Source organism: Myxine glutinosa, chromosome 6, assembly GCF_964187855.1.
Source record: "Myxine glutinosa chromosome 6, kmMyxGlut1.1, whole genome shotgun sequence".
Lineage (NCBI taxonomy): Eukaryota > Metazoa > Chordata > Myxini > Myxiniformes > Myxinidae > Myxine > Myxine glutinosa.
The window spans coordinates 184,279,783-184,304,329 of record NC_136266.1 but is presented as its reverse complement, the minus strand read 5'-3'; the positions used below and the strand labels follow the sequence as shown (position 1 = coordinate 184,304,329).

Here is a 24,547-nt window from a genome sequence, read left to right as displayed (position 1 = left end):
ATATATACATATATATATATATACATATATATATATATATATATATATATATATATATCATGATGCTGAGATCCCAGGTTCAAATCACATTTACTACAGACTGGTTAAAATTAAGCACTGCTTTAAAAAAGTTGATAGTATAATTACAACAAAATAAGTTTAAAATTCTTACCATTTTAACAACACCACCAACAAGTAGAGAGTTCATAGAGCATTTTACCTCATCGTAATTTTTTTATAAACATGGTCTAATGTTCGTAGTGGAGCTCTCTCACTCTCACACACTCTCACACACTCTCACACACTCACACACTCTCTCTCTCTCTCACTCTCACACACTCTCACACACTCTCACACACTCTCACACACTCTCACTCACACACTCACACACACTCTCTCTCTCCCTCTCTCTCTCTCTCTCTCTCTCTCTCTCTCTCTCTCACTCTCACACACTCTCACACACTCTCACACACTCTCACACACTCTCACTCACACACTCTCTCTCTCTCTCTCTCTCTCTCTCTCTCTCTCTCTCTCTCTCTCTCTCTCTCTCTCTCACACACCGACGAGACGAAAACTTACCACAGCCACTGACCTTGGGGGAAGTGCCTCAGTAATAATAAAACAAGAAGAACAATATAATTCAACAAGGACGTTGGTGGGGGGGGGGGGGGGGGGGGGGGTTGAGGGTCTACGAGCGGCAAATTTTATTGGTCATGATGATGTAAAATGCCCGTAATATTTTGTCCAAGTGCTGCTAAATGGAAGGGTTTTGAAGGTGGCATAAGGCAATTTGTGTTTTACAGTGTTCAAGTATATGATTCCATTGAAATACAATAAAGATTTTAATAGTCGTAGAAGAAGATTCCGGAAGTTTACCGCAGCAGCAGCAGGAATAGCAGCATCAGGAACAACAGCAGGAACAGAAACAGCAGGAATACAGCAGCAACAGCACCAGTGGCAGCAAAAGCAGGAACAACAGCAGGAATAATAGCAATGGCAGCAGGAAAAGCAACAGTGGCAAAAGCAGCAGCAGCAAAGGCAACAGCAGCAGCAAAGCAAGAGCAGCAGCAGCAGCAAAGCAAGAGCAGCAGCAACAACAAAAACAGGAATAGCAGTGGGAACAGCAAAAAAGCAGCAAAAACTGGAAGAACAGCAGGGACAGCAGCAGGAAAAGCAGCAGCAACAGCAGCAGCAGCAAAAGCAGCAACATGAACAACAGTAACAGCAGCGGCAATAACAGCAAAAGCAGCAGCAAAAGCATCATCAGCAACAACAGCAGCAAGAAGAACAGCAACAGCAGCTGCAACAACAGCAGCATCAGCAGCAAGAACAACAGCAGCAGCACGAATAGCAGCAGGAACAACAGCAGAATCAGCAACAACAGGAGTACAGCAGCAACAGCAGCAAAAGCAGGACCAACAGCAGGAACAACAGCAATGGCAGCAGGAAAGCAGCAGCAAAAGTAGCAGCAGCAAGAGAAGCAGTAGCAAAAGCAACAGAAAAAGCAGCAGCATAACACCAGCAGCAGCATAAGCACCAGCAGCAGCAAAAGCAGCAGCAAACAGTAGCAGCAACAACAGCAGCAGCAATAGAAAAAGCAGCACCAGCAAAAGCAGGAACGGCAGAATCAAGCACAGCAGGAAAGCAACAGGAAAAGTAGCAGGAACAGCAGCAGCAACAGCAAAAGCCAGAGCAAAAGCAGCAGCAGGAACAACAGCAATAGCAGCAACTGTTGGAACAGCAGCAACAACAACGACAGCAGCAGCAATAGAAAAAGCAGCACCAGCAAAAGCAGGAACGGCAGCATCAAGCACAGCAGGAAAAGTAGCAGGAACAGCAGCAGCAACAGCAGCAACAAAAGCAACAGCAAAAGCCAGAGCAAAAGCAGCAGCAGGAACAACAGCAATAGCAGCAACTGTTTGAACAGCAGCAACAACAACGACAACAGCAGCAACAACAACGACAGCAGCAGGAGCAACTGCAGCAGCAAAAGCAGCAGAAGGAACAACATTAGCAGCAGCAGCAACAACAGCAAAAGCAGCAGCAGGAACAGCAACAGTAGCGGCTGCTATTACGATCACAATTTTAAAATACACATTCCATGTCTCAATCTGCCATCGGTTTCTGCAAATGTTGGGATTTCAGGTTTTAATAGCTCCATCCCCCATTTTTAACATCCTCCCACTGCTATTACCATTTCAGACTCATTAATTCGATCCGGTGCACGAGATAGAAAACACAGCAAATTGTATTTTCTCCCGTCCGTCCGCCCTCGCTTACATTCAATAATGTGCTGAGGAAATGACCTCCTCGCTACAGTGTTTGCTCCCCGACCGACCCGTCATCATCTGCCAACGTATCCGCTGCACAGGGAGAATGCCAATGGCTGAAAAGGTTTCCTGGAATTCATGTGGACCTCCATTGGATCTTCAAACAATAATAATTGAATGTGATTGACACAGATAAATAATATAATATATACATGCAAGCAGACACACACCATCGGTTGTAGCCATCTTGGACAAGAATGCAACTGTTTTCAGGCTGATCTGCTGATCATTAAAAGACCAAAAAGAATTACTTGCAGGGAATTTGAAAAGAAAGAACTGCATTAGACCCCACGTCATCCTGCCCGTCTCCCCTTACACTACTCATATAAAACCACCTTTAGAGGCCATTTTTCCCCGCAAAAGCGGGGGTTGGCCTTTTTCGGGAACCGTGGTTGTTGTTGTTTTTTTGGTCCCCTTTTTGAAGCAATGTTTTACGGCCGGATGCCCTTCCTGACGCCAGCCCTTTTTGCCGCCTTTAACGACAAACAGGGAATTACCAGTGAACTGGTGCTCAATTAGCCGACCTCGGAAGGATGAACAGGCTGAGTCAACCATGAACAGGCTGAGTCAATCCCCCCCCGCGTTAATTCAGCGATCGACCGGGATTCGAACCCAGGATCCTAGGATCCTAAGCCGGCACCCTAGCCGCTAGCCCAACACCAGGGTCAACTACTCATATGACCTCACAAAAAGGATCACACAACAAGCCGGAACGCAACTTGCGATGTGACCAGTCTTACCCTGTCTCTATGGAAACAGAACCGAGACATTAACTTCTTCAACTCAATTATGGATACATTGCAGTTTCCTGACTTGTTGGGTCTCACCAATTGTTACTTGTCGATCACAGACCAAAATGCCATGGTGATGCGCAATGCCAGCCAGATACGACATTCTCTACCAGGCAAAGTCCTTCATCGGCGACTTCCACATTCTTTGTGTCCGGTAAACGGAGACTTTATAAACAGTTTCATTCTCATCACAAAACACCACGGGAGTGCACTGATGCAATGCTCTGTCTGTATAATGGAAGAAATCAACATTATGTTGATTGAGGAATGCAAGGAAGCAAGGAGAGGCTGACGTTTTGGGTAGTAACCCTTCATCGGAGTAAAAAGGAAAGACAGGATAGGGGTGGGGGTTGATGTAGGATGGGAGTGAGTCCGAAGTGCACACATCAGAGTGTGGTCGGGGGTCAGGCAGCACGTGGCATTGGGAGTGATCCATTTTGATGGGCAGGGGAGTCAGGATTAAGGTGTTAAAAGTCAATCTTGTTGGGAGTAGATAACTCTACCATAAATGGTGGATTTTGTTTGCATGGTGAAGTCCCATTAAGGACAAATTTGACACGACGAAACTGTGTTCGATCAAACAATGGGTCGGGTCACGCTCGACTGTCATCATGTTTATTGTAGTAATATTGTTGAACACTGTTCAAAATATCCTGTATTACCCACAACAATTCATCAGTTACTTGGTTGTGCCATTTGACCTTCTCAATTCCTAGAAACGTTCTTACAGCCTCAATAAATGTTCAAATCTGAACTTTGTCGAGGCCAATCCATAGGTGTGAGTGATCTTTTGGCCTATAACTTCAAGGTAGTTTCACACAATTAGATGGATGCTTGGAATCATTGTCTTTTTGGATGATAAATCTCCACCTGTTCAGGTGCGTTCCTGAGGAAATGGTAATTGCATCTAGATCAAAATGTGCCTGTATTCGTCAGAGAAATGCTTTTGGTTTGGTTACCTCTTCTCAGCAGTGATTTTCAAGCAGAAACATGCCCATTCAGACAAATCTGCATCGTTATGAGATGTTAAGGTGCATCTTATATCATTGTTGCGGCCTGAAGCACACCAAGCCAAGCCTTCCATCACACCGGCTTTATTTATGAGTCATCACACTCAAAATATATTCCTCATCACACTCAAAATAGGAAATCTATTCCTACACATAAAACAAAGAAGGGAGAAGAGAGGGAAAAACCAGAGTAGGCCAGCACGAGAGGGTAGGAGCAGGCAGGTCCAAGAGTAGGCCCCAAGGCAGGCCCAGGAGTAGGCCCCAGTACAAGCCCAGCAGTAGGCCCCAGTGCAGGCCCCGCGGTAGCAAAAGTTTAATCCAAGTCAACCGTCAGGTACAGAGGTGGCCGCAGGGGTTGATCCGGCACAAGTCAACCATCAGGTACCGAGGTGGCTGCAGGGGTTGATCCGGCACAAGTCGACCTTCAGGTACAGAGGTGGCCGCAGGGGTTAATCCGGCACAAGTCAACCTTCAGGTACCGAGGTGGCTGCAGGGGTTGATCCGGCACAAGTCGACCTTCAGGTACCGAGGTGGCCGCAGGGGTGGATCCGGCACAAGTCAACCTTCAGGTACCGAGGTGGCCGCAGGGGTGGATCCAGCACAAGTCGACCTTCAGGTACAGAGGTGGATCCGGCACAACCTTCAGGTGGAGAGATTTTGGCTGACAACTCTACAAGCACACGAAAAGGCACTCCGCCATGAGGCCTCTTCCAAAATGGCCACTCTCTCCTCTGAATCACCTTCCTGGCCCCTCCTCTGCCCCACAGCCAATCATAGGCTTTATACCCGTGGACCAAACCACTTGGTCTAACTCAAAGCGGGGGAGGGGAGGAAGAAGAAAAGAAAGGTCACAGACCGTAACACCTCCACCCCTTAAAGAAGAAACTTTACCCCAAGCAAAGTTTTCTTTTGCAAAGGCAGGTTAGTCTTAACACAGTATAAACAGTGCAATAAACAAACAGACACCTCTCATTGTGACATTTACAGACACCATAGCTAATATGCAGGTGCATAAAATTCTCTTAAGCTCGAGATAGAGCATCTGTAAAGACATTATCTCGACCTGAAATATGTACAATTTTCAAAGGGTACGGTTGTACTAAAAGCCCCCATCGGAAAAGGTGTTGATTCGACATCTTGAACTTTTCCAGAAAAACCAGAGGATTGTGATCAGTATATACGGTAACATCGCTTGAGCCATTAGTTACATATATTTCAAAATGCTGTAGAGCCAAATTCAGACTCAAGGCCTCTTTCTCGATAGTAGAGTAAGCCTTTCGATGTTTTTTTCAGCTTTTTTGAGAAGTAACTTACTGGCTTTTCAATACCCAACGCATCATCCTGAAAGAGTACAGCTCCCACACCAACATCGCTTGCGTCTATAGCTAGTGATTTCCCTTTGCCAATGGCTTCCCAAAATCGGGAGCGGCCAATACTGGTTCATTGGCCAGAATAGCTTTCAATTTGTCAAAAGACTTTTGACAGGATTCAGACCACACAAATTTTTCATTTTTCCTCAACAAGTTGGTGAGGGGTACCACGAGCGAGCTGTAATTCGCACAAAATTTCCTGTAGAACCCGGACATACCGAGATACCGAAGCAATTCTCGCTTATTGGTGGGGACAGGAAAATCGGTAATCGCTTGGCCTGTCGAGGGGATACTTGACCCCGACCAACAACATGACCTAGATATGTAACCCGAGCTTTGGCAAATTCACTTTTCTTGAGGTTTACAACAAGGTTGGCATCAGTAAGTCTAACAAACAGTTTTCTGAGATGTTTCAAGTGGTCTTGCCATGTATCACTAATCACTATTGTTACGGATTCGGCCCTAATTATTGTGGGTATTATTATTATTGTTGGTTCTCAGTAAGGGTTATTGTGGTTAAAAGGTTTAAAAGCGCTCCTGGTAAAATGTGGTCGGAAATCCGGATCGTGACCTGCAAGATAAGGGGAGCGAGGGAGAAGAGGCGGGAGGAGATCGTGAAGAGACGTTTTTGGTTGAAGCTCCGGACCGATTGGTGGAGCGTACAGGGCGAGTGGACCCTGCGTCCTTGAAAGGAAGTTCGGGCGATAGGAGATATCGCCGGAGTGCTGTGGAGCCTGTGTAGTCGGGTATCCTCATTGAGGTTCCGGAGTATCCTTGCCTCAAAGCCTGGGTTCGAGTGAAAGCCGTCTGCCATCTTCGCCACACGCGCAACCTGCAGTGAACAGGTTTTTGTCGCGTCGGCCGGGCATTATTCCCCGGTGGGTTGCCGGGGACGGCTGTGCAAGAAAGGGGCTTTTGAGGATTGTACGGAGACTCGTTGATTGAACCGCAAACGTATACGTCGGAGCGCGTCTTTGGGAGGTTTCCTATTCCACCGCTATTGCGCTGGGTGTGGATCATGTGACCTGTGGGTTGCTTCGATCGTCCTCGCCTCAATTGATTGTGATCGGACATTGATCCAACGATCGCTGGAGCGAATCGACCTCGCCTTGGAGGGGTACAGAGACATTGGGGGAGTACTGTGAGTTTGGGTTAAAGGACGAGATAAGGTGGTACCATCTTTAAAATAGTGATTGTAGGGCGAATTGTTATTATTAATTTGTGTCGTGATTCCGGTGTGATTTATAATATATTATTGTTTGTTCATAACCCTTGGTGTGGTTTCATTATTGATTTGATTGATTTCAACCAAGGATAACATATCTTTCTGCCAGGGACCCTCTCGGGGTTCGGAGGTTTACCGAGACCAGGGGATAGGGGAGGACCCGGTAACACTATACATTACGACATCATCCAGGTAAGCTTCACAATTTGGCAGACCCCTAGTAACCTGGTACATCAACCTTTGGAAGGTAGCAGGTGCATTTTTCAGCCCAAACAGCATTACCTTACACTGATATAAGCCATCTGGAGTCACAAACGCCGAGACTTCCTTTGCCTGGTCAGTCAGAGGTACTTGCCAATAACCTTTAAGCAAGTCTATTTTGCTAACATAAGCAGCCTTACCTACCCTGTCTATGCAATCTTCGATTCTTGGGATGGGATACCAATCGGTGCGGGTTACCACATTCACCTTTCGATAGTCTATACAGAATCTTGCAGAACCATCGGGCTTTGGTATGAGTACAATGGGCGAACTCCAGCTGCTCTGACTGGGTTCGATGATGTCATGCTCGAGCATATATTGTACCTCTTCACGAACCTTCGCTAACTTGTCAGGATTTAACCGATAGGGGTGTTGTTTGATGGGTCTAGCATTCCCTACCTCAACATCATGGGAAGCCAATGAGGTGCACCCAGGCTCATCAGAGCAATGATGGGCATATTCCCCCAATTAGAGCAATTACAGTCACGTGAAAAAGTAAGTACACCCCATGTAAAGTTTCGACTTTTTCAACATATTTCAACACACAGCTATTTGATCTTCATTTCAACAATATTGATAGATAAAGGTGATATAATATAACAAATATCATGAAACATTTACATTTTGTAGTCCATTGTATAATTTAAATAAACATAAATGCAAATTTCGCATGTGGAAAAAGTAAGTACACCCTTGGCTCTAATAGGTGGTATTCCCCCTTTGGCAGAAACAACCTCAAGTAGGCGTTTCTTATAACTGTCTACCTGTCTCTGACATCAACTGGGTGAAATGTTTGCCCACTCCTCCATGCAGAATTCTTTCAGCTGTGCGATGTTTGAGGGGTTTCTTGCATGCACAGCTCGTTTCAAATCCCCCCACAACATCTCGATGGGATTTAGATCCGGGCTTTGACTTGGCCATTCGAGAACCCTCTATTTCTTTCTTTTCAGCCATTCCTTGGTGGATTTACTGGTATGTTTAGGGTCATTGTCATGTTGCAAGGTCCACCTTCGGTTGTGCTTCAACTTTCCGACAGATGGCCTCACATTATCCTCAAGCACCCTCTGGTACAATGAAGAATTCATAGTGGATTATATGATGGTGAGCTGCCCAGGCCCTGATGCAGCAAAGCTGCCCCAAACCATAATATTTCCACCACCATGCTTTACAGTTGGTATCAGGTTCTTGTGGTCAAATGCTGTCTTTGGTTTTCGGCAAACATGTCTTCTGGTACTGTGGTCAAATAGCTCTACCTTTGACTCATCTGTCCAGAGCACATTGTTCCAGAAGTGCTGGTCTTTGCCTATGTGTTCATTGGCAAACTTTAGTCTTGCCCTGATGTTTGTTCTGGACAGCAAAGGTTTCCTCCTGGCACACCTCCCATGTAGATCGAATTTGTACAGCCTCTTTCTAATGGTAGACTCGTGCACTTTGACATCAACAGTGGCAAGAGCTACCTGTAGGTCCCGTGATGACATTCTGGGGTTCTTCGAGACTTCTTTCAGCATCTTGCGGTCTGCTCTCTGGCTGAACTTGCTGGGGCGGCCTCGCCTGAACAAGTTGGCAGTTGTTTAGAATCTTCGCCACTTGTAGATGATCTTCCGGACAGTCAAATGATTGACTTAAAATTGTTTTGAGATCTTTTAAAATCCCTTTGCAGACTCGTAGGCATCTATAACCTTCTTTCTGAAGGCATCAGAGAGCTCTTTTGATCTCGGCATGGTGACGCCGCACACTTCAACAACAAAGAGCAAACCAAACTAAATGTCTGAGGTTTAAAGAAGACAGGTTCCTCCAAGATCCTCTCCAATGATGTTCGAATCATTTACACCTGAGCTGGTGCACCTGATTCTAATTTTAGGTATTTGAAGTAGTGATAAATGTAGGGGTGTACTTACTTTTTCCACATGTGAAATTTGCATTTATGTTTATTTAAATTATGCAATGGACTACAAAATGTAAATGTTTCATGATATTTGTTATATTATATCACCTTTATCTATTAATATTGTTGAAATAAAGATCAAATAGCTGTGTGTTGAAATATGTTTAAAAAGTCAAAACTTTACATGGGGTGTACTTACTTTTTCACGTGACTGTACATCAGATCGTTTATCCTCAGGAACATGAGCTAATTCAGAGTCCAAATGTGTCAACACCTCCGAGTTTGATAGCTTAGCCCCCAAGGGTTCCCTCTCAGGTTCTTGTAGAGTGATGCCGTCTGATTCGCTAGAGTCAATATCTGGATGGTTTATATGACCTACCAACTTAGATAGCCAAACTGGTCGACCGAGGTCGGCCTCATGCTCATAGTACCTTTCAAGCATATTAACATGGCACACCCGGAGGGGTTTCCGTCTGTCATGGGTCCGCACCACATAGTTCACCTCACTCAGCTTCTTTTCGACCAAGTAGGAACCGCTAAACTTCGCCGATGGTGGCTCCCCGGGTAGAGGTAATACAACTAGCACTTTGTCTCCAGGCCTAAAATTACAAGCTGTCGCCTTCTGGTCAAAATGTGCCTTCATTACTCACTGAGATGCTTTCAAATGTTCCTTGGCGACCTTGCAGGCGGTGTTAATTCTTTCCCGGAAAGTACATACGTAGTCCAGAAGGTTAGGGTTCTCAGTCTCTTCGATGAATCTCTCTTTTACTACTTTTAGAGGGCCCCTAAGCTCATGGCCGTACACCAACTCAAATGGGCTGAAACCCGAGATTCATTTGGGGTATCCCTGGTGGCAAACAACACAAAACAGATTGCTTTGTCCCATTCTTCAGGATACTCCATACAAAATGCCTTCAACATAGTTTTCATGGTCTGGTGGTATCTCTCAAGGGCTCCCTGGGACTGGGGGTGGTAGACCGACAACTTTAACTGCCTGATCCCTAGCTGGTGTATGACTTCTTGAAATAGACCAGACATAAAATTCGAACCTTGGTCAGACTGCACCTCCTTTGGCAAACCATATCTGGTGAAAAACTGAACCAAGGCATCCACCACCACCTTAGTAGTAATCCTTTTTAAGGGGACAGCCTCAGGGAATCTAGTTGACATGTCCATTATGGTTAATAAATACCGATGCCCCGATTTAGTTCTTGGTAATGGACCAACACAATCAATCAGTACTCTACTGAAAGGCTCCTCAAAAACGGGCAGGGATACAAGGGGAGCTGGTTTCATCGAGGGCTGGGGTTTCCCTATCATTTGACAGGTATGGCAGGTTTTACAGTGTGCCACTATGTCCTGGTGCAACTTAGGCCAATAAAAATGCACCATGATCCTAGCCTGAGTTTTCCTGATTCCCGCATGTCCGGCCATGGGAATTTCATGGGCCAGCCATAGGATTTCAAGATGATAACGGGGTGGTACCTCTACCTGGTGTACAACAGACCAATCATGTTCACCTGGGGAATCACACAACAATATTGAGGATTGTCCACTGCTCAGGAAGCTCTCGATCCATATGGGCCTTGTTGATCATGTAAAGTATGAGGTCATCAATTAATATCCACTTCAACACCTCTGGTACAATACCATCTTCTCCACAACTCTTCCCTGCTTTCAGCGAGCCCATCGCAGCTTGATATTCTTTGTGAGTGAATGGCCCATTATTGATTGGTAGATCTTCAAAGACTGGTTCAATCTCCTCGTCCTTATTCACTATCACAGGTGTGTTACCCAGAAGGTTCTTGCAGTGGTTGAACCATCCATCCTGGCGTTCTTCAGCAGTCCTGCCTGAGATCTGACATGGTTGTGAGGATTTCATCCCAGATATTTCCTTAACGAAGTTCCAGCCTTGGGAGTGTTCCTTGTTGGTGTGGTGCTTTTCAATTTCATGGATTTTTTTGGCTGGGTCTTCAACCATGACTTCATCATATACCTTATAGAGCTGCTCCTTTTTGCTGACAAAGGTTCCTCCATCCTGTTTTCCAACCGCCATAGACTGGCCATTGGCAGCTTCCATCTCTTGCCTTGCCTTGGCCACTCGGGGGTCATCAGAGTAGAGTTTGCCCTTCTTTCTTCTTGGGTGCAGGTGTTAGTACCACTTTTGCAGCTTCCTCATGAGCTTTGACAAGGTGCCCATATCTCGATGTTGCTAACTCCTCCATCTCCAGAATTTGGAATCTATTCCTCACCTCAACTGCATATCGGTCCTACAACTCAGTGTTATTCTCAAGCTCCTTCCAGATATACCTGGCCTTACTTCCACATTTTCTGCTTTGATGCACGCAGACTGAGTATCACCTTAGCAGAGACCACACGATGATCAGAGTTGATGTTTGCAAAAGAGTTGAAGGCTTGACAGTCCATGATGCTGTTTTGCCATTTCCTCCTTACTAGTACAAGTAGTACAGTATATAGTCAATCTGTTGCTTGTGAGTCACTTGGTTGATGTCTGGAGGGGATTGCCAGGTCCATAGCGTCTTCTGAGGCTTCTGGAACTGGGTGTTACTTGCTATCAGTGCATGCTCCTCCATCAGGTCCCTGAGGTACTTGCCACTTGCCGTTACGGTTACTCCTCTCATGGTAGGAGTGTGGTACTTCATTGGCCGTCAGCCGTCCATTGAAGTCTCCGAGCACTGCAAAGAAGTTTTGGGCGGGGACTGATTCAATAGTAATGTTCAAAATACTGTAGAAGCTCTTCATCTCCTCCTCTGTTGCAGTGCTGGTGGGCGAGTAGGCAGATATGACAGTTGTGGTCGGATTGCTCTGAAATGTAGCCATTGGTACTCGCTCTGAGAATGATTCCACACCCGTCAGTGCTTTCTTGGCTGTGGGGGCAGTGCTATTTCAGCTCCGCCAACTGCTGCCTGTGCTGTATTTCGCCATGCTGAGGATGTCACCAAGTATTGATCTTCAATCTTGTGATGCACCACCTTCTGAGTTGGGTCCTTGTGTACAATTCTACGCTCCTGAATTCCTATAACAGAAATGTTGCAGTTTTATATCCAGTTGCCTGGATGGTTCCCTGATGGACCGGGTGTTCATTGTGGATAGAATGATGTTCTTCTTACATTTCAAAAGGGTCGCCTTGGGTTTGCTACACTGATCAGCCTCTCCCCTCCAAATGGGTTTAAGGGAGTAGCGTCATGTTGTCCAGCAGGGCGTGCAACTGGACCCGCAGCTATGCTCCTGCTCATTCCCGGAGCTGGCAGCCATATACGATTTGTCGTATCATCTTGTGCCATCATATTGCCTTTCTATGGCTGGTACACACGGCTAAGTGTGTGGAATAGATGGGGGGTGGGGGGGGTGTTGCCACTCCTCTCCGTCTCTCTGCTGGCCATTGGGGAATTCACCCTCTTCCGCCCATGCTGTTGGAGTCGACTGGACTCTCATGCACCAGATGTGCAGAGCCATCTGCCATTATAACCGCATGGCTGCGGACCATTACCCTGGTAAGGGGGGATAACAGGTACTACACCATGCCCACAGATGACCTGGGGTTATGCAAGGCAGGGGTATCCATCTCCCTGAGGTATCAGTAGACACCCACATACCCATACATCTCTCTCTCTCTCTCTCTCCGCATATCTCTCTGCTCTATATGACAATGTATGTTTGAATGTACGTGTGCATGTATGTATTATGTATGTATGTATACATGTATGTATGTTATTGTTTGTACATGTTTATGTATATATTATGTATGTATACATGTGTGTATGTATGTATGTAGCCGAAATAGCGCCCTGTTGTGGCGTGTGCGTTCACCCGGGAATGGATGGGAAACAATGCAATTGTAAAGATATATAACACACAAAATAATTTAATTTGAAAATAATATAATGAAATTATTAAAGAGCATGGTTATATGAACTGTTTGACAAGAACAGTACTTTAGTGCCCATGGTAGCCGGGCCCTTCAGCTATAGTTGTGTCAACAACAACAACAACATGCATTTTAAAAGGCCATTTTCCCTGCTAGAGCGGGGGTTAGCCTTGCGGTCCCCATGACAATCTTCTCCATTTTGCCCTATTTTCTGCATCTCTCCTTGTTAACCCCCTTGCCCGCATTTCTTCTTCCACCATCTTTAGCCAAGTCTTTCTCGGTCTTCCCCGTCTTCTACTTCCTTCTACATTCATTTCCATCACTCTTCTCAACCAGTCACTTTCATCCTTCCTCGACACATGACCAAACCATCTCAACCTGTTCCTCTTCACAGCATCAATCACAGGCTCTATTCCCATCATCTTTCGCAATTCATCATTTGTCTTCCTCTCTCTCAACGATACTCCGCACATCCGTCGAACCATTCGCATTTCCACCCTTTCCAACCTTCGTTGCTGCTCTACGTTCATTACCCATGTCTCGCTCCCATAAATCATAACACTTCTCACACATGCAGCATACACCTTTCCCTTCAGCTTCAACGACACTCCCCTCATCATCAGCACGCCACTCAATTCCCGAAACTTCTTCCATGCACATCTCACTCGAGCAACCGTTGCCGAGTCTGATCCACCTTCTCCATTCAGCATGTCTCCGAGGTAGCAAAATGTTTTCACACCTTCCAGCTTCACGCCATCTCCAAGATCCAACTCAACATTTCCTCCATCTGCAGCTCCCTCTGTGCACACCTTACATTTGAATGTAGCTGCCACACTGGTTAATGACCCTCTCAGACCACTACATTTTTGATGAACCCACTCAGCGCACATTGTACACTGAATGGAGTTCACTCCGACACCCTTCCTACACACAGCACAGGGCCACTTCCCAGTTCTTTCCACCTCACCACATGCTTTACCACTTGCCATCACCTTCGTCTTTCCGATATTCACCTTCAGACCTTTTGTCTCCATACATTCCTTCCACGTGTTCATCTTTTCCTTCAGTCCATCCATACTTTCCGCAATCAACACCAGATCATCTGCATACAACAACTCCCACGGTAAACCCTCCTTTACGTTCTGAGCCAGCACCTCCATCACAGCTACAAATAGTAGTGGACTTAGTACCGACCCCTGATGCACTCCCACCTTCACCTCAAACTCACCACTGTTCCCGTCCTTCGTCCTTACAGCTGTGCGCGCTCTTTTGTACATTGCCATCACTACTCTGATCAACCATTCCTCCACTCCTAACTTCCTCATTGCCCATTTCAATACTTTGCGTGGAACCCGATCGAATGCTTTCTCCAGATCAACAAACCCAAGAAACAACTTCTTCCTCTTCTCCATGTACTTCTCCTGCAACTGCCTCACAATGAAAAGCGCGTCTGTCGTTCCTCTTCCTGGCATAAATCCAAACTGCATTTCGTCAATCTTCACTTTCTTCCTTATCCTCCTCTCCACACCCTTTCCAATACCTTCATTCCATGCTCCAATAACTTTATCGCTCGGTACGAGCCACACTCCAGAGGGTCACCTTTCCCCTTGTATAGAGGGACGAGGGTACTCAGTTCCCAATCCACTGGAATGCGGCCTTCTTTCACCACCAGATTACAGATCTCTGTCATTCTCTTCACACCCCAACTTCCTGCTGCCTTCAACATATCTCCCACAACTCCCGTCGGCCCTCCCGCTTTTCTACCCTTCATTGCTTTTATCGCTTCCTCAACTTCCTTCTCAGTTATCTTCTCTGCCGGTCCTAAAACTGGGTTACTCTCTCTGTTGCCATCCCATTCATTCTCTGTATTCAACAGCATTTCCATATATCTTTTCCATCTTCCTTTAATTCCATCTGGGTCGACAACGATTTGTCCCACTTCATCCTTCGAGCAGCTCACCCCCATCACATCACACCTCTCTTTCGCTATCTGCTTTGCAATCCTGAATACTGCTTTCTGACCCTCTTCCGAATCCAAGCGTTCTCCGAACATTTTCCTACATGCCTCCTGCGCCTTTGCTACCTCTTTCTTTGCAGCCTTCCTGGCTGCCTTATAACTTTTATGCTCTGCTGTTTCTGCTCCCGTACCCTTCGCCTTCTGCCACTCCTTGAACTTCTTCCTCTTCTCGTCAATCCTCTTTCCAACTTCATCATCCCACCACCATGTTTCCGAGTGCCTCGGTGGTCCTTTTGTCCATCCACATACCTCACCAACGGCTCCCAACAGACTAGCTTTCATTGACATCCAACCACTTTCAAGCTCAACCACATCATCCTTGACCCTACTCAGCCTCTCTTTTAATGCCTCCCTTACTGTCACCTCTTTCAACCTCCACACCTTCATTCTCGGTTGGTACTTCACCCGCCGAGCTCTCCTCGCACCTTTCACCCTTACGTCGCAGACAACCAAGTGGTGCTGTGAAACAGCCTCCTCCCCCGGGATCACCTTTGTGTCCCGGAGGTGCCCCCTATCTCGCCTACGCACCATCAGGTAGTCAACGGTTGTCGTCGACCCACCTGACGTGTATGTAACAAGCTTATTATCCTCTTTATAGAACTGAGTATTACAAATCAACAAATCAGCTCCATCAGCAAACTCCAAAATCCTTTCACCTTCTCCATTTCTCTTGGTGTTTCCCTTCTTCTCCATTTCACCTTCTCCATTTCAGCTATAGTTGTGTCAATGCACAATAATTCGTAATATGTCGAGCAGAGTAGGAAATTCATAGAGCTGCAGATCCGACCCTCATTCAACTCCCAGGGCTCTAAATCCCCTTTACTGCAAAATATTAGAAATCAATACAAAAGAAAAAGCTTTTAAATTAATAAACAAACTGCTTAATGGGACTTCTGCGTGACCATTTGCATTTAAGTGACCACGCACAGTTTAAAGTGTAAAACCAGGGGGAGGGCACAGGTACATGTATTGTCGGCTGCACGTCGCCTTAACATTATTAAAGTAAGACGTTTTTTTTGGTTCAGGTATCTGGCATAGTAAAAGTGGAGAGGAAGGGTGAGCACTGGAGACTTGGCAAGGACTGGAATGAAGGTCATCAGGAGAAAAAAAACATCCCAAAAAATGTTTCTTAGGGAGAGCAAGAGTGAGTTATTCAAACATCACATGACAATATAGTTTCCATCTGTACCCATCTTATCCACCACATACACCCTCTCGTGCCCCCCATTTCTCCCCACACCCATTATTTGTCCTTTTCCCTCTGTCTTGGCCTTCAGCTTTGCTCTTGGTGTTCCCCTCTCTCTGCTCTTGGTGTTTCCCCCTCTCTGCTCTTGGTGTTCCCCCCCTCTGTCTGCTCTTGGTGTTTCCCCCCTCTCTCTGCTCTTGGTGTTCCCCCCTCTATCTGCTCTTGGTGTTTCCCCCCTCTCTCTGCTCTTGGTGTTTCCCCCCTCTCTCTGCTCTTGGTGTTCCCCTCTCTCTGCTCTTGGTGTTTCCCCCTCTCTGCTCTTGGTGTTCCCCCCCCTCTGTCTGCTCTTGGTGTTCCCCTCTCTCTGCTCTTGGTGTTTCCCCCCTCTCTCTGCTCTTGGTGTTTCCCTCTCTCTGCTCTTGGTGTTTCCCTCTCTCTGCTCTTGGTGTTTCCCCCCTCTGTCTGCTCTTGGTGTTTCCCCCCTATCTCTGCTCTTGGTGTTTCCCCTCCCCCTCTCTCTGCTCTTGGTGTTTCCCCCCTCTCTCTGCTCTTGGTGTTTCCCCTCCCCCTCTCTCTGCTCTTGGTGTTTCCCCCTCTCTCTGCTCTTGGTGTTCCCCCCCTATCTCTGCTCTTGGTGTTTCCCCCCTATCTCTGCTCTTGGTGTTTCCCCCCTATCTCTGCTCTTGGTGACCCCCCCTCTCTCTGCTCTTGGTGTTTGTCCCCCTCTCTGCTCTTGGTGTTTACCCCCGATCTCTGCTCTTGGTATTTCCCCCTCTCTCTGCTCTTGGTGTTTGCCCCTCTCTCTGCTCTTGGTGTTTCCCCCTCTCTCTGCTCTTGGTGTTTCCCCCTCTCTCTGCTCTTGGTGTTTCCCCCTCTCTCTGCTCTTGGTGTTTCCCCCTCTCTCTGCTCTTGGTGTTTCCCCCTCTCTCTGCTCTTGGTGTTTCCCCCTCTCTCTGCTCTTGGTGTTTCCCCCTCTCTCTGCTCTTGGTGTTTCCCCCTCTCTCTGCTCTTGGTGTTTCCCCCTCTCTCTGCTCTTGGTGTTTCCCCCTCTCTCTGCTCTTGGTGTTTCCCCCTCTCTCTGCTCTTGGTGTTTCCCCCTCTCTTTGCTCTTGGTGTTTGCCCCTCTCTCTGCTCTTGGTGTTTCCCCCTCTCTCTGCTCTTGGTGTTTCCCCCCTATCTCTGCTCTTGGTGTTTCCCCCCTATCTCTGCTCTTGGTGTTTCCGCCGCTATCTCTGCTCTTGGTGTTTCCGTCCCTATCTCTGCTCTTGGTGTTTCCCCCCTAACTCTGCTCTTGGTGTTTCCCTCCTATCTCTGCTCTTGGTGTTTCCCCCCTATCTCTGCTCTTGGTGTTTCCCCCCTATCTCTGCTCTTGGTGTTCCCCCACCCCCTCTCTCTGCTCTTGGTGTTTGCCCCTCTCTCTGCTCTTGGTGTTTGCCCCTCTCTCTGCTCTTGGTGTTTCCCCCTCTCTCTGTTCTTGGTATTTGCCCCTCTCTCTGCTCTTGGTGTTTCCCCCTCTCTCTGCTCTTGGTGTTTGCCCCTCTCTCTGCTCTTGGTGTTTCCCCCTCTCTCTGCTCTTGGTGACCCCCCCCCTCTCTCTGCTCTTGGTGTTTGTCCCCCTCTCTGCTCTTGGTGTTCCCCCCCTATCTCTGCTCTTGGTGTTTCCCCCTCTCTCTGCTCTTGGTGACCCCCCCTCTCTCTGCTCTTGGTGTTGTCCCCCTCTCTGCTCTTGGTGTTCCCCCCCTATCTCTGCTCTTGGTGTTTCCCCCTCTCTCTGCTCTTGGTGTTTGCCCCTCTCTCTGCTCTTGGTGTTTCCCCCTCTCTCTGCTCTTGGTGTTTGCCCCTCTCTCTGCTCTTGGTGTTTCCCCCTCTCTCTGCTCTTGGTGTTTCCCCCTCTCTCTGCTCTTGGTGTTTCCCCCTCTCTCTGCTCTTGGTGACCCCCCCTCTCTCTGCTCTTGGTGTTTGTCCCCCTCTCTGCTCTTGGTGTTCCCCCCCTATCTCTGCGCTTGGTGTTTCCCCCCTGTCTCTGCTCTTGGTGTTTCCCCCCTATCTCTGCTCTTGGTGACCCCCCCTCTCTCTGCTCTTGGTGTTTGTCCCCCTCTCTGCTCTTGGTGTTTACCCCCTATCTCTGCTCTTTGTGTTTCCCCCCTATTTCTGTTCTTGGTGTTTCCCCCTCTCTCTGCTCTTCCTTTCATGCTGTTGCGGCCTGATCCATTCAGTGTACTAGTACTAACTCTTGCATGAGCCTCGACTGTGTACTGTATTTAATAAAATACATTGAAGGAGCTGTGCTCCCACGTAGTCGGAAGAATGGACGCGACAAAAAGCTGGAATTCGTCCGAGTTTCTTTATTGTCACAAAACAACTCGGGTACTCTGAAAAGCCCGTTTATCGGGCAGCAATATATATACACACATTATCCCGGAGCGTTTGCCCGGGAAAGGCGAGAGGGGGCGTGGCCGGGCGTCCTGGCATGCCCGGGCGTCCCGGCCGAGGCCTGGCAAGTCGAGAGCGGGCGTGGCCGGGCGTGCCCGAGCATGCCCGGGCGTCCCGGCCGAGGCCTGGCAAGTTGAGCGCGGGCCTGCCCGGGCGTCCTGGACGAGCCCGGCATGGTGATCGCTCCGCGTCCTTGGTAGGTGCAAGGCGATTGTGTAAACCCAGCGGTAGCCGCTACACGCGTCCCCCCAGAATCGACTTGCACCGGCAGGGTCAATTTGAGGGGGGTCCTGATGACCCGGCCGAAGCGACCCCTGGCGGGTCGTGGGGGGGGGGGGGGTCCGGTGTGGTGGTGGGCGGTCGAGTGGGGGGCACCGTGGACGGGGGGCGGCCTCGCCGCGGCGGAAGAGCCAACCGTGGCGGTTGGTCGATGTCCACGTGCGCAGGCTTGAGGCGGTCCACCGCAATCCGGTCCGACCTGCCGCCGATGTCGATGACGAACGACTTGTCGTCCCATCGCAGGACCCGGAGGGGCCCGTCGTACGGCGGCCGGAGTGGCCCCCGATGTGCGTCATGACGCACAAAAACGTACTCCGCTGTGCGAAGCGCTGGGGGGACGTAGGACTGGGGGTCACTGTGGTGGGATGTTGGCACGGGGGCAAACCGTCGGGCGGCCTCCTGGAGGTCTGAGCGCTGGTGAGCTGCGGACCAGGGACTGGTAGTGTCGGGCACGAATTCGCCCGGGACGCGTAGCGCCTGGCCGTAGACAAGCTCGGCGGTGGATGCCCGGAGGTCCTCCTTGGGGGCCGTGCGGAGGCCCAAAAGGACCCACGGCAGCCGGTCGGCCCAACCGCCGTCTTGAAGGCCGGCCATGAGCGCGGCCTTCATGGAGCGGTGGAATCGCTCGCACAACCCGTTGGCTTGGGGGTGGTAGGCCGTAGTACGGTGGAGCTTGACCCCCAGGTTGCGGGCGACCGCGCCCCACAGCTCGGAGGTGAACTGCGGTCCGCGGTCCGACGAGATGTCCGCCGGTGCGCCGAAGCGGGCGACCCAGGTGGCGATGAAAGCCTGCGCCACGTCGGCGGTGGTGGTGGAGACGAGGGGAACGGCCTCCGGCCACCTGGTGGTCCTGTCCACCATGGTGAGCAGGTGTGTGAACCCCCGTGATGGGGGGAGGGGGCCCACCAGATCCACGTTGACGTGGTCGAAACGTCGTTCGGGCACGGTGAAAGGTGCCAGCGGGGCCTGGGTGTGCCGGTGGACCTTGGCCTGTTGGCAGGCTGTGCAGGTGCTGGTCCAATCGCGGACGTCCCGTCGAAGGCCGTGCCAGACGAATCGCGCCGACACCAGCTTCTGGGAAGCTTTCCGGCCCGGGTGGGAAAGGCCGTGGAGGGAGGCGAAGATGCGGCATTGCCAGGTAAGGGGCACGATGGGGCGAGGCTGGCCTTGGGAGACGTCGCAGAGCAGGACAGTGTCCGCGAAGGGGATGTCGGCCAGGCGGAGGCCCGTGTCCGCCGCCCGGAGGGCTTGCACTGTGGTGTCGGTGGTTTGGTCCGCCGCCATAAGCGCGAAGTCCACGCCGAGGTGGACCGCGTTCGCGCTGGCCCGAGAAAGACAGTCGGCCACGGCGTTGTTTTTGCCGGCGACGTGCCGGATGTCCGTGGTAAACTCCGACACGGCGGAGAGGTGGCGCTGTTGGCGGGCCGACCACGGCTCCGTGACCTTGGCCATTGCGTAAACCAACGGCTTGTGGTCGACGAACGCCGTGAAGGGTCGGCCCTCCAGGAGGTGGCGGAAATGGCGAACGGCCAGGTGTAGACCGAGGAGCTCACGGTCAAACGTGCTATATTTGAGCTCGTTCGGCCGGAGCTGCCGGCTGAAAAAAGCGAGTGGCTGCCAAACCCCGTTCACCCATTGCTCATGTACGGCGCCCACCGCGTAGTCGGAGGCATCCGTGGTGAGGGCGATGGGAGCGTTGAGCACCGGGTGAGCGAGCAGTGTTGCGTCGGCGAGGGCCCGCTTTGAGCTTTGGAAGGCCGCGTCCATTGCTGCGGACCAGACGATGTCGTGCTTGGCCGGCTTGCCCCGGAGGGCTTCGTAGAGGGGCCGCATGAGTTGAGCAGCGCGGGGCACGAAGCGGTGATAGAAATTCACCATTCCCAGGAATTCCTGCAGGGCCTTTATGGAGCGGGGACGCGGAAACGTGGTGATGGCCTCGACCTTGGTTGGCAGCGGCACGGCCCCGTTCTTGGTGATGTGGTGGCCCAAAAAATCAACGGCCGTCGTGCCGAAGTGGCATTTGGCCGGGTTGACGATGAGGCCGTGCTCGCTGAGGCGCCCGAACAGTGTTCGGAGGTGGAGGAGGTGCTCGGCCCGGGACGTGCTGGCGACGAGGATGTCGTCCAGGTAAACGAAGAGGAACGGCAGGTCACGCAGCACGCCGTCCATCAAGCGCTGGAACGCCTGAGCCGCGTTCTTGAGGCCAAACGGCATCCGTAGGAATTCGAATAAGCTGAACGGCGTGATGACGGCCGTTTTAGGGACGTCGGCCGCCCTGACAGGTACCTGGTGATATCCCAGTATGAGATCGATTTTTGAAAAAATGACCCGTCCTGCCAGACGGGCGGAGACGTCTTGGATGTGCGGGATCGGATACCTGTCGGGGGTGGTAGCGTCGTTAAGGCAGCGGTAGTCGCCACATGGGTGCCAGCCGCCCCCTGGTTTTGGGACGATGTGTAGTGGCGAAGCCCACGCGCTATCGGAGCGCCGCACGATGCCGAGGTGTTCCAAAGCGTCGAACTCGGCTTTGGCCACGGCGAGCTTGGCTGGGTCGAGGCGGCGGGCTCTGGCGTAGACCGGCGGGCCCGTGGTTGGTATGTGGTGCTCGATCCCATGTTGTACTGCGACGGCCGAAAACGTCAGCCGCGTGAGGGCCGGGAACTCTGTGAGCAGGCGAGCAAACTCGTTCGCCGCCGGGAGGGCGCATGCCAGCTCGGTCGGAGCGGAGCTGCTCAATGTGCATACCAGGGAGCTGAAGGTCTCGGCGTTGATGAGGCGACGCCGTTGGACGTCCACCAGCAGTCCGTGTGCGCAGAGGAAGTCGGCGCCTCGCAGAGCCATGGGCACGTTTGCGGTTACAAACGTCCAAGTAAAGCGTTGGCCGCCGAAGCAGAGGGTGACCTTGCGCGGGCCAAAGGTGCGGATGGCCGATCCGTTGGCCGCAACCAAGGAGGGGCCGCAAACCGCGGACTGCCTGTCCTGATCGGAGGCGGGTATGATGCTCAGTTGGGTGCCAGTGTCGCACAGGAAGCACCGTCCGGACGCTTTGTCCGTGATGAAAAGTAAGTTCCCCGTGTGGCCGGCGCTCATGGCTGGTAATGAACGCCGGCCCGGCCGTTTCCCGGCCTGCCGAAGGTGCACGGGGGTCGGCATGTCCGGGCCTTCTGTCCGAACCTGGCATGATAGTAACACCACACTTGGTCAGGTGGAGGCCCCGGTCGTCGTGCTGGAGGTGGTCGGCTCGGCGTTGCGGCCGCCAATTGCGTCGGCCGTTCGGTTGTCGACCGTACCGGGTGCTCGGGCGCCATGGGCGTTGCGTCGGACGGCGGTGGGCCCCAGGTCGCTGCTGCAATGCGTTGGCCTGCCGCGGAGATCTTGTCGGCTTCCCTGGCGAGGGCGCGGGGATCCGTGATCGTCGTGCTCGCCAGGGCGAGGCGTACCGGGCTAGGCAGCTGACGGAGGAACAGCTCCCGGAACAGGAATGCCGGAGAGTGCTCGCCGAGCAGCGAAAGCATGTAGTCCATTCGCTCGGACGGGCGCGTGTCGCCGAGCTCGGGCAGGTCGAGCAGGCGCCGTGCGCGTTCCGCCGATGGGAGGGCGAAAGCGTCGAGGAGGAGCTTTTTAATCGCGCCGTATTTGTCAGCGGCTGGCGGGCTCTCGAGGAGGCTCAGGGCGCGGGCCGCGGTGGCTGAAGCGAGCGCTGCTACCACATGGTGGAAGCGGGTGTCGTCGGCCGTGATGCCTCGCAGGGCGAACAGGGAGTCCGCCTGGGCGAAACAAACCGCCGCGTGAGCCTCCCAGAAGGTAGGCAGTTTAAGGGCAACTGCCATGTCCATGTCGGTAGGTCACCAATGAAGGAGCTGTGCTCCCACGTAGTCGGAAGAATGGATGCGACAAAAAGCTGGAATTCGTCCGAGTTTCTTTATTGTCACAAAACAACTCGGGTACTCTGAAAAGCCCGTTTATCGGGCAGCAATATATATACACACATTATCCCGGAGCGTTTGCCCGGGAAAGGCGAGAGGGGGCGTGGCCGGGCGTCCTGGCATGCCCGGGCGTCCCGGCCGAGGCCTGGCAAGTCGAGAGCGGGCGTGGCCGGGCGTGCCCGAGCATGCCCGGGCGTCCCGGCCGAGGCCTGGCAAGTTGAGCGCGGGCCTGCCCGGGCGTCCTGGACGAGCCCGGCATGGTGATCGCTCCGCGTCCTTGGTAGGTGCAAGGCGATTGTGTAAACCCAGCGGGAGCCGCTACAACATAATATAAATGTAAACATTTTGAATTTACCCTTTATTAAAGAATCGTGTACTTACTTGTGCGTTATATTCCTTGTCCATTTGAACCAATTATTAAATACATGTGAAAGTGGAAGCAGAAAACCCCCCAAACATGATGTGAAATGATGTCTACTACAGCCTCAAATAAATAAATAATTATACACACGTGTACTGTGGCCGATATACAGTAGTTGGGCGGTTAAATTGTTGTACACTATATTGTTTGTACATTGTACTTTTAAGGAACCTGGTGAAGTAGGAGTGTGTCCAGCTTTGACTTATCACTATTACAGGTGCATGGTGCATTTACCTGCATTACTATGAGTGTTACAAGTTGTGTACATGGACGGTGTCGTTTGGACCATTACCAAGAACTAAATGGAGTAATATCACAAGGGTCTTTTCAATGGGACGAATGTCTCAAATCCACATCCAAAGGAAACAGAAGGATTCTCCAAATAAATCGTGGATGATTTGATACGTCACGTTTTCATACCTGCATCAGGTGCAAAAGGTGTACCTGCCATAAATGCCGAATGTTTAGGGAGGGCTATGGACAGCAATGAAGAGATGATGCAGGTAAAATAAAGAAATAAATGATATAAATATAGAACCGTTTTACCTTTGCACGAATGTGATTACGTTTTGGGGGTTTATGGCCATTTTTGGTGACGTCGTGCGAGAAGCGGACAAACGCACAAAGACTTTTAAATGTCGATCTTGCCTCCTCGTGTTCTTCTTCTTCTTCATATTCATCGATTACCGTCCCACACGCCCATCGTGCAGACACTCGTGCCCGGCTGTCTCCAGACTCGTGTTTTTAAATGATCAAACATCGACAAAACAGCTTCCATAAAAGCACTTCCTTTTCCTCAATTTGTCCCTCTGTTGTTCAAAACGATAAGAGGAAGGACAAATAAATAAATAAATAAAAGGATGCATTTGATGTTTGTAAGTCGGCGGGAGAAAGACAAATAAACCTCATCATCGGACAGACTTACCCGGTTAGACACACAAAATCAGGCGGGTCCGTCTCCTTGTCGCCGTCATGAGAAAACGGCACAACTTCCTCGAAAATCCCACACGGATCGCACAGCGATGGAGGGACAGGAGAGACGGGAGGGAGGGGGAACGAAATGGGAAAACAGACTGAGGCGGTCGGAAAAGACGCGGGAGGGGGCGGGGTCAAATGGAAAATTGGGACAAATGGGGACGAAGAGCGAGATTTAAGGGGAACTGTGGAAGTGTTGAGGGTGGAGGAGGGTCACATGAAAAATTGGGACAAATGGGGACGAAGAGCGAGATTTTAGTGGAACTGTGGAAGTGTTGAGGGTGGAGGAGGGTCACATGAAAAATTGGGACAAATGGGGACGAAGAGCGAGATTTTAGTGGAACTGTGGAAGTGTTGAGGGTGGAGGAGGGTCACATGAAAAATTGGGACAAATGGGGACGAAGAGCGAGATTTTAGTGGAACTGTGGAAGTGTTGAGGGTGGAGGAGGGTCAAATGGAAAATTGGGACAAATGGGGACGAAGAGCGAGATTTAAGGGGAACTGTGGAAGTGTTGAGGGTGGAGGAGGGTCACATGAAAAATTGGG

At 50.4% G+C, this 24,547-nt stretch overlaps 1 protein-coding gene across 1 annotated transcript in view; it reads right to left on the bottom strand.

Annotated features, from left to right (window-relative positions):
* The window catches only part of LOC137429025 (guanine nucleotide-binding protein G(I)/G(S)/G(T) subunit beta-1), a 139,085-nt gene extending 115,030 nt beyond the window's left edge, over positions 1-24,055 (bottom strand). Inside the window, exon 1 of the mRNA XM_068119020.2 lies at positions 23,952-24,055. The gene's annotated coding sequence lies outside the window, so the exon portion shown is untranslated. The remainder of the gene's footprint in view (positions 1-23,951) is intronic.
* Positions 24,056-24,547: the final 492 nt, after the last annotated feature.